This window comes from Meleagris gallopavo, chromosome 9 (genome assembly GCF_905368555.1).
Source record: "Meleagris gallopavo chromosome 9, MGAL_WU_HG_1.1, whole genome shotgun sequence".
NCBI classification, from domain to species: Eukaryota; Metazoa; Chordata; class Aves; order Galliformes; family Phasianidae; genus Meleagris; species Meleagris gallopavo.
In genome coordinates, this window is record NC_139412.1 from 17,781,393 (window position 1) to 17,791,860 (window position 10,468).

At 40.7% G+C, this 10,468-nt stretch overlaps 1 long non-coding RNA gene across 1 annotated transcript; it reads right to left on the reverse strand.

The window, feature by feature from the left end:
* Positions 1-4,597: 4,597 nt before the first annotated feature.
* Positions 4,598-9,263, reverse strand: LOC146543807 (uncharacterized). The gene is made up of 3 exons (XR_014885036.1): positions 9,147-9,263; positions 6,112-6,213; positions 4,598-5,448 (listed from the first exon to the last, which is right to left on the reverse strand). It is a non-coding gene; the product is annotated as an uncharacterized LOC146543807 (long non-coding RNA).
* Between the last annotated feature and the right edge of the window lie 1,205 nt (positions 9,264-10,468).

Below are 10,468 nucleotides of genomic sequence, written 5' to 3' on the forward strand. Positions count from 1 at the left end.
GGCATCTGTCTTGTCTGAGATTTCTCTGTGGTGCTAACAGAAGCGAAGCTGAACTTGGATTCATCACGAAGTGGGAACTGGGGCTTTGAATCTAGAGAAAACAGAACCAAGAGGAGAATCATAAACACACATTTTCTTTGCATATAGATGTTTCAATGAGAATTCTAAAATAAGTCTTGAAATAATCACATGATCCAATCTGCGAGGCAGTGTAAATAACTGATTATTCTGTAAGGGATTTCCAGGTCAGAACCTGGCCATAGCTGGTAAGAACCCACGGGACATGTGTGTTGGACTCAGCTGTCACTTTACAGCCTGATGGGAACCTGTGAGATTTACATTCCCTTTCATTTTGCCTGTATTTTGACAATGCATGGCTTAGTATCTGTGCTTAACATTATATGAACTTGGTTAACTGTCCCCCGCACAGTCTGACAGTGCTTTCTTTCCTCTCAGTTCCTCTGAATTTTGATAGCTATCAGGATGTCATCTGAAATAATGATCAGCATTGCCTTGCGAGATGTGTGGTGTGTTTTGTTAGGCAGGTTTGGATAGCTCAGAGAAGGTGATGGAAGAGCGGAGTACAGAGATGAGATTCTTTAGGCTGCGAAGAACAGGAGCTGCTGGGAAGTTCTGGAAAAGATACTACAGACTAGTGATTAGCAAAGCTTCTCAGAATATCACCTTGATACAGGGAAATTAAGCATGAGAGAATTGGATTGCTAACACAAGTCTTTTTTAGCCAACTCAGAAAAAATAAAGCCAAACTACAGACAGTTTGTAGATGTTGTCCATGCCCAAAGGACCAGTGAATGAATTTTCAGCAATAACAGGTATACCCTGAGCAAAGAGACCAGCAGAGAGCTAATGGATGGGTTAAAACTTGGAGTACTTCAAGGGGGGAAACAAGGACTGCGAGAGCTTAATCTCAGTTGTGTTTCCTGCAGTGAGCAAAGTGCAGGGCAGCCCCAGGATCACATGGAAGGCAAAATGAAGTGCAAGAGTGAGGTGGGAAGAAACTGGGAGAGCAGCTTCGTCATGGACCCAGCCATGTGTTTAATAACATGCTTGATTCTGATCAATTTGATACGCTTGCTGCAGCTTCTGTTAAACAGAAAATCTATCACAGGATATGAAATATAATTCTGTTTATTCTTAAGGTTTCCATTTTTTCTTTTCTGTAAGGTTCAAAAGAGTATTTTGTTCATAAAAGTCAACACGGCATACTTGAAAGCACTAAAAAGTGAATTGTTTGTTTGTCCTCAGGGCAGGTGCTCTGTAGATGATCACAGTCAAGCTTTGTTGTTCTGCATTACAAAGTCTTCAACCTTGACCTAAGAGGACAATTCTTCCTACTTTATCTACAGCCCCCAAGTAAAATGGAAAAAAAAATTAAAAACTCAAGAAGACAGAAAAATCATTCTTTAGTCTAAGTTGGTACTTTGTCTTGCTTCAGCAAAACCTTTGCCATACAGACTCATATCCAAGTTTTCTTGTTTCCTGTTCTTGGCTGTTAACATTGAGGCCAGTCTGGGTTTGAAATAGTGGCCTTTGAATGGTTAGAAAATAGAACTGCAGACTCCCGGGGAGGGATGCAGCAAAGTTAATTACATGACTTGGTAAAATTCAGAGGAAACTTTCCAGGTAACATGTAAGGAATTAGACACACGTGTATCTCACTTCAGTATGAAGGAGCTGGAGCACTCTTCTCCCTGCAGTCTGTTGACAACTTTACCCTTACACTGAGTGATGAGATACAAGTGGAATTATCTTTTTACATCAAGGATCTTTAGAAAAACATACGTAGCAGCAAAAGTTTGTAGTGGGTCTCCTCCCAGACAAATATTGTGCAAATCCCAAATTCTGGAATTATTTCAAAAGAACAAATCTCTAAAAGGTACAAGATGGTTTCTATTCATTGGTATGTAGAGAAAAGTAGTGCAGTGAATTACTTCTGCAGTCATCTGGGATATGATGAAAAAATGCACACCACAGCTCAAAATTGAAGGTCCAAAGGTACTTTTTGAAATCACCCAATCCCAAGCTAATGGCTTGACAGTCCCCAAACATAAATTAGCACAGCCTTCAGTAGCCACATCTAAACATGCCTTTTGTTCCCATCCACTGCCCATTAGGAACCATGCCCCTATACCACAGGAGGATTGGCTGGGAAAAGAATTAATAGGTTCCAGAGCCACTTGCTTCATCAGCCTGGAGAATGCCTTATTTAACTCTTTGCATAACTTCAGCATTGGTATTTTGACCACTTGTGAGAATGAAAACCTACTGTACTGCTCAGTTCTTCGTAATTTAACCATGTTGCTATAATATTTAGTTAAAATTTCTTCCCAGTTATCAATGACTGCCTCTTATGATATGCAAGCCAGTGAAAGTTTTGGCTTTTATATATTCCTCAGCACAAATGTGAAAGTCATAAGCATCCATTAATCTCTGGAGGTGGTCTCAAGACTTCAAAAAGCATCCAGAGATCTTGGGAAAGTTTTCTTGTGCCCTTTGAAACTTCTAAGTTTATTAAGTGGCCAAAGGATTGCTGTAGCCCAGATGTTACTTCCAGTGTTTGTCTTGAGCTGATGTTGTACTTTGATGGACATTTTATTACAACTGGTACCAGTGAAAATTTGATATCCATGAAAAGCCTTTTTTCTTATAAAAGCTGAATGTGGTAATTATCAGTACATGGGGCTATCATGTCTACACACAATATTCACATACAAGCAAGTGCAGGAGATAAGTCCTTACGACTGTCGTGAAAGACAAAAACATCTCCCTGCTTTCTACAGAGCCAGAATGGCAAGGAGCTACTTTTCTCTAGGACAAAAATAAATGACAGATGAGAGTGAAGCGTTTGATCCTGATGATTTCATGAGGTCACAGCTTGCAGAAATCAGCACACGAGTGCAAAAAAAACGTAGGGCTAAAACCAGTTTGCACTGCATCTTGTTCTAAAAGAAAACTTTTGTTGAGCCCTTGGTTTTCGAGGGAGTCAGAGACAGCTGGAACATTTACTTCTACAAAATATGGAAATTACACACTTGATGCTTTTAGGTTCTTTTGATAAAACCTGCGTTTTGTCCCAGTTGCAATTAACAAAATACCCTCTCTCAGTTTACACTTTGCCTTATCATGTCCTTTTCCAGGAGAAACAATATTGCAACACTGCATAATCTGGTGGCTGGCAGCTGGGCACCCGGTGCTCAATATTCAAACCCAGATATTAGAAGTGAAAAAGAGAAATGGCATCAAGGAAATCTCAAAAGTACCCTGCAACTTAAGATCTGAGGCCCCAAGTGTGTTACTTTAGAATTCTTGCAAGGTAACAGGCCTCCAAAACAAATCAGCTCTGCCAATTGTGAAACGCCCTAGAGCATATACTGGAGACGTTTTAAAGTGGCAGATTAAAATCTCTAGTAACAAAGTTTTGGTCCTTTCCTTAAGCAATCCTTAAGAAATTCCACTTGCAATTACTGTGAAGAATTTGAGTATTCTGAAAATCTTCCTGCAAACCCCATCAGTGTGCTTCCAACTCAGGCTGATCTTGCTTGTACCAGCAAAAAATAAATGCAACTATACTGCCTCGGAGATACGTTGGTGCTTATCCAAAATTAGGCTCCAGCCACAGACCTGGATATTTTTACGCTCCAAAATCCTAGGTTTGGCAAGAGCTCCTCTGGAAAGTGTAAGACTGGTACCGAGGTACAGTACCTCAGCCACACAACAATTTCAAGTGTTTCTTTCTCTGATGTATCCAGTGTTGGTCTTGATGTTGTCAGCGTGCCAAGGCAGTAGGGGCACTACATCAGGAATACAACAGTAACTGTTATGTCTCGCTGAGCCATTTACAGAGTGATAGTGATTAATCTTCAGTATGATTTCAGTCAAAAGAAAATATTTCTCATATGGGGCAAATGCTAAGTTCAAGAACAGCAGTTGAAGTCACAGTGATTAATTCTCTTTTTCTGAGTTTGGAAACATCAAACACCTGCTCTGGGATTATCCTACTTGTAATGAACTGACTCTTAATCTTAATGACTGCATTTAAACAAAAAGTTTGGTATTTCATTACACAATAGCGTTACCAAAAATATTTAGTTAGTATGTCTTCTCATAAACTCCATATAGTCATCATCCTCATGTGAAATAAGCCCCAGGCATGTTCCTCATTGACCTAATGCACGATATTTTGTGTGACACATAGGCGTTTTCAACCCTCGAACTACTTGGATGTGCAGCGCAACACAGCAGATGGAAAATGGGGAGCATGCACATGAACTTAGGTGGTGCACAGTTTCCTATCAGAAGAAATAACATGGTGACCTTCGTCTGACTACATTATTCATTTTCATTCTTAATTCATAAAAGAATTCTAGTTTCCACAAGGTTTTCCAGACTTCTGCAAAGAACAGCTCCAGAATCCTGACGTTCTCCTACAGAATTCTGGTTGAGCTTAGCACTTAGAAGTAAGAAGCCTTATCTTAAAGACAAAGCCCAAAGCCCGAAGCCATGACTACATAATGGCTTTAATGTTCAAGTACATTGTAAACAAGTTTAGATTTTTAAACAACAGATTTGAAAAAGCAAACGGGTATCTTTTGCTTCAAACACATTCTGAGAAGGGCCAGATTCTGATCGATATGTAGTGTTGATGTAAATCAGAAGCAATTCCACGAACTTAATAGAGATCACATCCCAAGCTCCTAAGCTTTTGCACACTGAATTTAACTATCTGTCATGCCTGCGAGGTTACAGCACAGACCTGAAAGAAGGTACAGTAAAAGATCAGCGTTAAGGAAAGAGTTTCATTTAAAAAACCATCTTTTCCCATCAGACATGATAGGAGATTTATTATTCCAATATTATTGTTGAAACTGGAAGAGAGAGAAAAAATAAACAGGGACATATATTTTCATTTTATGACTGTGAACAACATTTCATTCTGTAAACATCTCCTGGTCTATAACATTTAGCCAGTAAAAAAAAATAATTTCAATACAGTCCTTATTGCTAGCTCGACAGAGCCTCCCCAGAACATTGTGTTAATGATTAATATGAAGTCAGTGGAATTCCACAGTTGCTGAGAGTCTTGTGCCCAAGAATGAACTGCATTGCTAAATCAGCAAAGACAGTTGTCAAGGTAACCTCTATGTAATCTATTTAACTGGCTCCCAAAACACCAATCAAGGTCAGATAACGCACTCAAGCACCATATGAACACACTCATACGGCATAAAGCTTTGTATCAAGACAGCAGGGAGGGAAAAACCTCATTAGGAAGTAAGGGGAAAAAAATAAATTCAGTTTTGAGAAGTGTTAATTGGGATTGCAGTTAGCTTTGTGGGGAAAGTATGCCACTCGTCTGAGTATGTTTTATCTGCGATAGAAGTAATTTCACTCCAGTTCAGTCTGAGTGGAAACATCCTTCTACCGGTGCTGTAAAAAAAAACAAAAATAACCCCAATAAGTAAAAACATCCACTGATAAATTATTAATTTCATTTATTGTTTTATTAATGGCCAGGCTGCTATCTACGCCCTGACACACAGCTCTCGTTTTGTTGTGCTCTGCAGTAGGTTTTTGTTACTTCGGAACAAACAGGCTGCCAGCAGCATCTCAGGGCTGCTGGTACGGCTCCCCCCACAGCAGGTCCTGCTCCCCTGCTGCCTCACCCTTCCCGTGGAAACTTCCCATCCTCCAGAGTGCCTTCTGGAAAGGAGAATGTCTGCCTAGATTTACAATCTGATGGGTAGCCTGAATTTGAAGTTGGATTGCAAATATTATTTACTTTCTCTGCATTCACATCTCTACAGCCATAACAAGGGCTGGCAAGAGTCACTGGGGTCTGAACTGATTTTTATTCTGACAATAGCTGTGCATACAAATCAACATCCTTTGCTTGATATTTACTGCTTTGCTCATCTTGGAAGCAAAGAAGAGTAAGCATTACGAGAATTAAAAAGGTTGCCTGTTTCCCTTGGAGCCTCTGTGCCTTTGTCCTCTGTTGGAGAGCTACACTACTTTGCAACTTCTTTCAGCATCTACTCCTCAATGAATAGCAACAAACATCCCTGTGCTGCTTACAGGGAAAGTACATACCAAGGGAACTATTTCCTTCCTTCAGTTATACAGTGTCAGTGTCATGGAGCTGTGCTAAATCTGGACCCTGCTCCCGTTCCACATAGATGCCAAAAGGTCCTGCTGTAGAAAGGGAGAGCTAAAAATAACAGACGCAAAATTGCAAAAGGCAATCACAGTCAAGACTAGATAAATATCTGAGTGCTCAGACAATATTTTTGACCAGTGCCATCCATACAAAAAAAACTGAATTCTACTTTTAATGCAAAATGGCTGCATACATCATATTTTAATGAAAGAGCTGACCCGACCCTGAGAGCTGTGGTTTGCTTGCGACTCTGGTCAAGACGTGCAGCATTTCTCAGGATTTCCTCCCCTTAGCACTGTGAGAGGTCTGTATGCTTGTCTGCGATCTGTGCAGGATCCAAGGGCTATTAAATCCTGTACTAGTTTAGGAAACAAGGAAGACAACTGTGCATTCTAGTCATCCCCAGTGTGGGAGGGTGTGACGATGCCACAGGCTGTTGCTTATCGTGTTGCTGCCAAAAGCAGCTGTGTAGGCAAAACCACACAGCCTTCACAGAGTCACTCCAAGGTCTGCTTTGGACCCAGCAAGGCCTGAAATAACAAAGCTTCGAAGGTGTCTCCAATATACTTGAGAAAAACAGGTCAGAGGAGGGGACAAATGGTGTTGCATGTCCAGGAGATCCAGCATGCAGCCTGACCTTGCAGCTGCAGGGCAGATGTGTCCACACACTGCACATCAGGACTGTGCCTCAAAGAAGCAAGAATATGGGTCATGTTGGACCTACACTTCATCCTCACTTGAAGTTAGGATAGATGCAGCACAGACCATTCAAAATGTACAGAATAAAGATCCAAACATGACTATTTGCTATTCCAAAAAATAACCATGAACACATTACCAATAGTTATGGACTAATCTTCACCACAGACCTGTTAGGTATAATAATCTTCAGGTTCCATTTTGAGATCAAGAAAGAGGAATAGGCAGATTAAGGGATTTGCTTGAAGTCAGGTAGGATGTCAGTGGCAGAGCCAGAGACGGGCACCAAGACCCCAAACCCAACCCAGCTGAAGCAGGAGCTCTCTGTCCTTAATGGGGCCACTTGAGAGCCCCGAGCACCCATAGCACCTATTGATGTCAGATTTCTCTGGGAGGTGAGCACTCAGCACTTGTCAGGTGTGTTAGCATAAGAGGAAGGTGCTTGTGTATCTTTTCAACCTCTAGAGACTGCAACTGCTTTAGACAAGAAATTAGCAGCCTGTCTCTGGGTTTTGACATGTCAGACAGAGGGGAGGACTGACAGCTAATGAAACTCTGAGACAATTATAGTGACTCTCCCATGATGAACTGTAATCCACCCCAGCATCACTGGGTGCCAATATAATGAAAGTTGGACTATCTATAGCACATCTCCTTTTGTTCCACTACAAACACTAATTTGACAGTGCAAATAAAGAGAATAGAGTATGAAAATTGAAGGAATGCTAATTTTCTAGACAGACTACGTTAGAAGATGCTGTATATAGTCAATCGATGTATGATTCTTTTTCTTGTCCCAGCGACTATGTGGAAAGCCAAGTTTCCAAACCAAAAATATATTCATTATAATACTTAAACGAACCTTGCATTTCCAGATGTCAGAAAGTGGTTCTGGGTTCCCTATGGCTTGGGCTTTTACATGTTTTTAAATGTGGACCTAGGTTATCTTTGAAATCCATTTAATTTCAATTCATTATAATACCCTTCTACTTTTTTTTCTTTCTTTTCTTTTTTTTTTTCTTTTTAAATAAATTGGGACTTAGAACTGTCAATATGACCTGTACCCAAAACAGCACCCAGAATTGTTCCTGATTTCTTTGGAAATGTAGTGCAGGCATATACAGCAGGCAGCACCACGTGCTCGGTGAGGTGTGCTGGCCCCAGCGCAGGCAATGCTGGTAGGAGGTACTGCTCATTCCTACTCAGAGGAAGGCTATCGTAGTTCTTGGGGACAGCCCTGGATAAATATTCAGAAGGAAGATGAAGAAGTTAGGTCCTGGTATCCAGGTATAAAAGTAATTTTAAAAACCATTCAAGTAAATATATATGAGAGTATCTCAGCTGCACAAATTATTACAGTACAATCATGTTTACAGTTGTTTTGGTTAGCACTGCTGATATGGAAACCATTTCTGGAAGTTACTATCTGTAAGCACGTTCCTATCTCCATGAAAACACCATGCTTGCAGAGCTTAGAGATTTTCATTACCTTTTTTTTCCAAAGGGCAAATCATCTTGGATAACATTTCTTATTTTCTTTAATAAATGAAGTTTTTAAAAGGGCTTCTGATTTAGTTTTATTCACATTTTAAAGTGAACTTTAAAGGCTTGGCTTCCTTATTCCTGATGCCAACTAAATGCTTTGGAGGGCACTGAAGTGGATCCAAGTTGCAGGTTTTTGTGTCTCTCACCCTTCCAATGTACTGTCAGAGCTGTATTCAGAAACTTCCCAGTCCTGGAGGGGAAGGAATCCCTGCAGACTTGGCCCTGGGCTTGGCAGTGGAATCAACACCATAGCTGCTTGCATCTCCAAAGAAGTGTGAACTAATCTATGCACTAAGAAAGGATTTACAAGATGGACTGTAACAGCTCCTAAGGTAGCTGTTACTGTCTGTGTGTTGTTAATGTGTTTGCAAGATTAGTATTAATTACCCAATAAGGGATGTATCTGTTCTGAGGGCTTGTGATATGTCCTTACTTAATATTAGTTAAATAACATGCAAATGAAAGAACATATTGCATAAGCAACAAAGTAATTATTTGTACGTAGTTGAAGGGTCCATAATAAATACATCTGTCTTTGCGGGGCCTGTTATAGGTACATATTTATATACCTCTCCAAGAACTGTAATTACAGCAAAGAGCCCACAGAGAATCGTGACTCCTACCAGCGGGGACCCTGACTAGAAGGTTGGACCCCAGCAGCCAGGTGTCCAGCAACAAACCACAACACACGGAGGGGCAAGCTGCTTTTCCTACTGCTACTCACCATGTGAATAGGAGGGGCTGGGGCTGGGCATGCCACCCCCACCAGCTCCTGCAGGTTTGCTCCTCCGAATCACATCAGACCGCAACAGCCACTTGTACTAATTCATCTTCATTTTCTGAAGGAAAAAAAACAAAACACCACACATGACACTCAGGCAACTGTCTAGATAAAAATGCTCTTTTTATCTCTAGAAACCTCGGAGACTGAAATTTACTTTCAAGAGTAACAGATGGCTTAGCTGCTCCAGGTAAAGACTGCACACGAGTCAGTAACAAAAAAGGGTTGTACAGTTTTTTTGTAACATAAATCTCCTCCAAACCCACCCCTGTAAACAGTAATAAGAACATGCAGGGCTTTTTAATTGAACATTAAACTCAGAAGTCCCATTACATTCACAGTACAGTATCCAGTTAATACATCCTCTGGGTTTTTTTCCTTTGTCCCACCCACAGAGATGTTACAAATTGGATTTAAATTAAATTTCAGTCTAAACACATATATTCAATCATAACAAAACAGTGACAAATTAGCTTATTCCATTTAAACTCATTGTATTCCCAGCCTGAGTACCTCCCACTCCAGCCTAGAGCCCATTTCCCAGAGGTCAGGTATGTGCAGAGCAGACACACAGATGTGTGTAGCTATTAGCGTGGGGATTGGTTTGATTATTACATGAGATATCAAATTGAGCTGCACTGCATTCATGAAAGTTTTAAAGAATATGGGGGAGAGTTGCTTTTATTGCAGGGCATTAAGGGGTATAAATGGATGGATGTGACCACAGAGCGGTTGTAGGGTGAAAGTGTAATGTGTAAGTGTAGTGTCTAAGTAGGTGCAGCTGCTCTAGAAATACCTGCGTGCATTTTTTTCTCTTTCTTATACACGATCTGATATTAAAAGAAACCTGACTGGCAATTTCCTTTTTAACAGAAACTGTTATAGGTCTGTTTAAACACTCCTCCCCATTAGCTACCTTTACTGCACAGGGATAACCTGCAATGAGATTCCTGACTTTTCTTCCCCACGGCTGGGGCCTTGCTAGTTTTAGCACTTAAAGAAATTCAGAATGGGTCAGGTGTGGAGAGAATAGAGTGAATTTGATACCACTGCTGAGAGAGCTTGGAGAGTTTCCAAATCAATCAGTCTCGGGGGGTGGGGGGCAGAAAAGCAACAGGCGTGAAAAAAAAGATAGGCAGTGTTACCATGGCTAAACATCAACTGTGGTGAGATCAAACACTTGTGAGGCAAAGGATATTGAGACTGCTATTTATAAAGGAAAAAAGCCATCGTTCCAAGATTACAGTGGAATGTGTTTAGAAAAT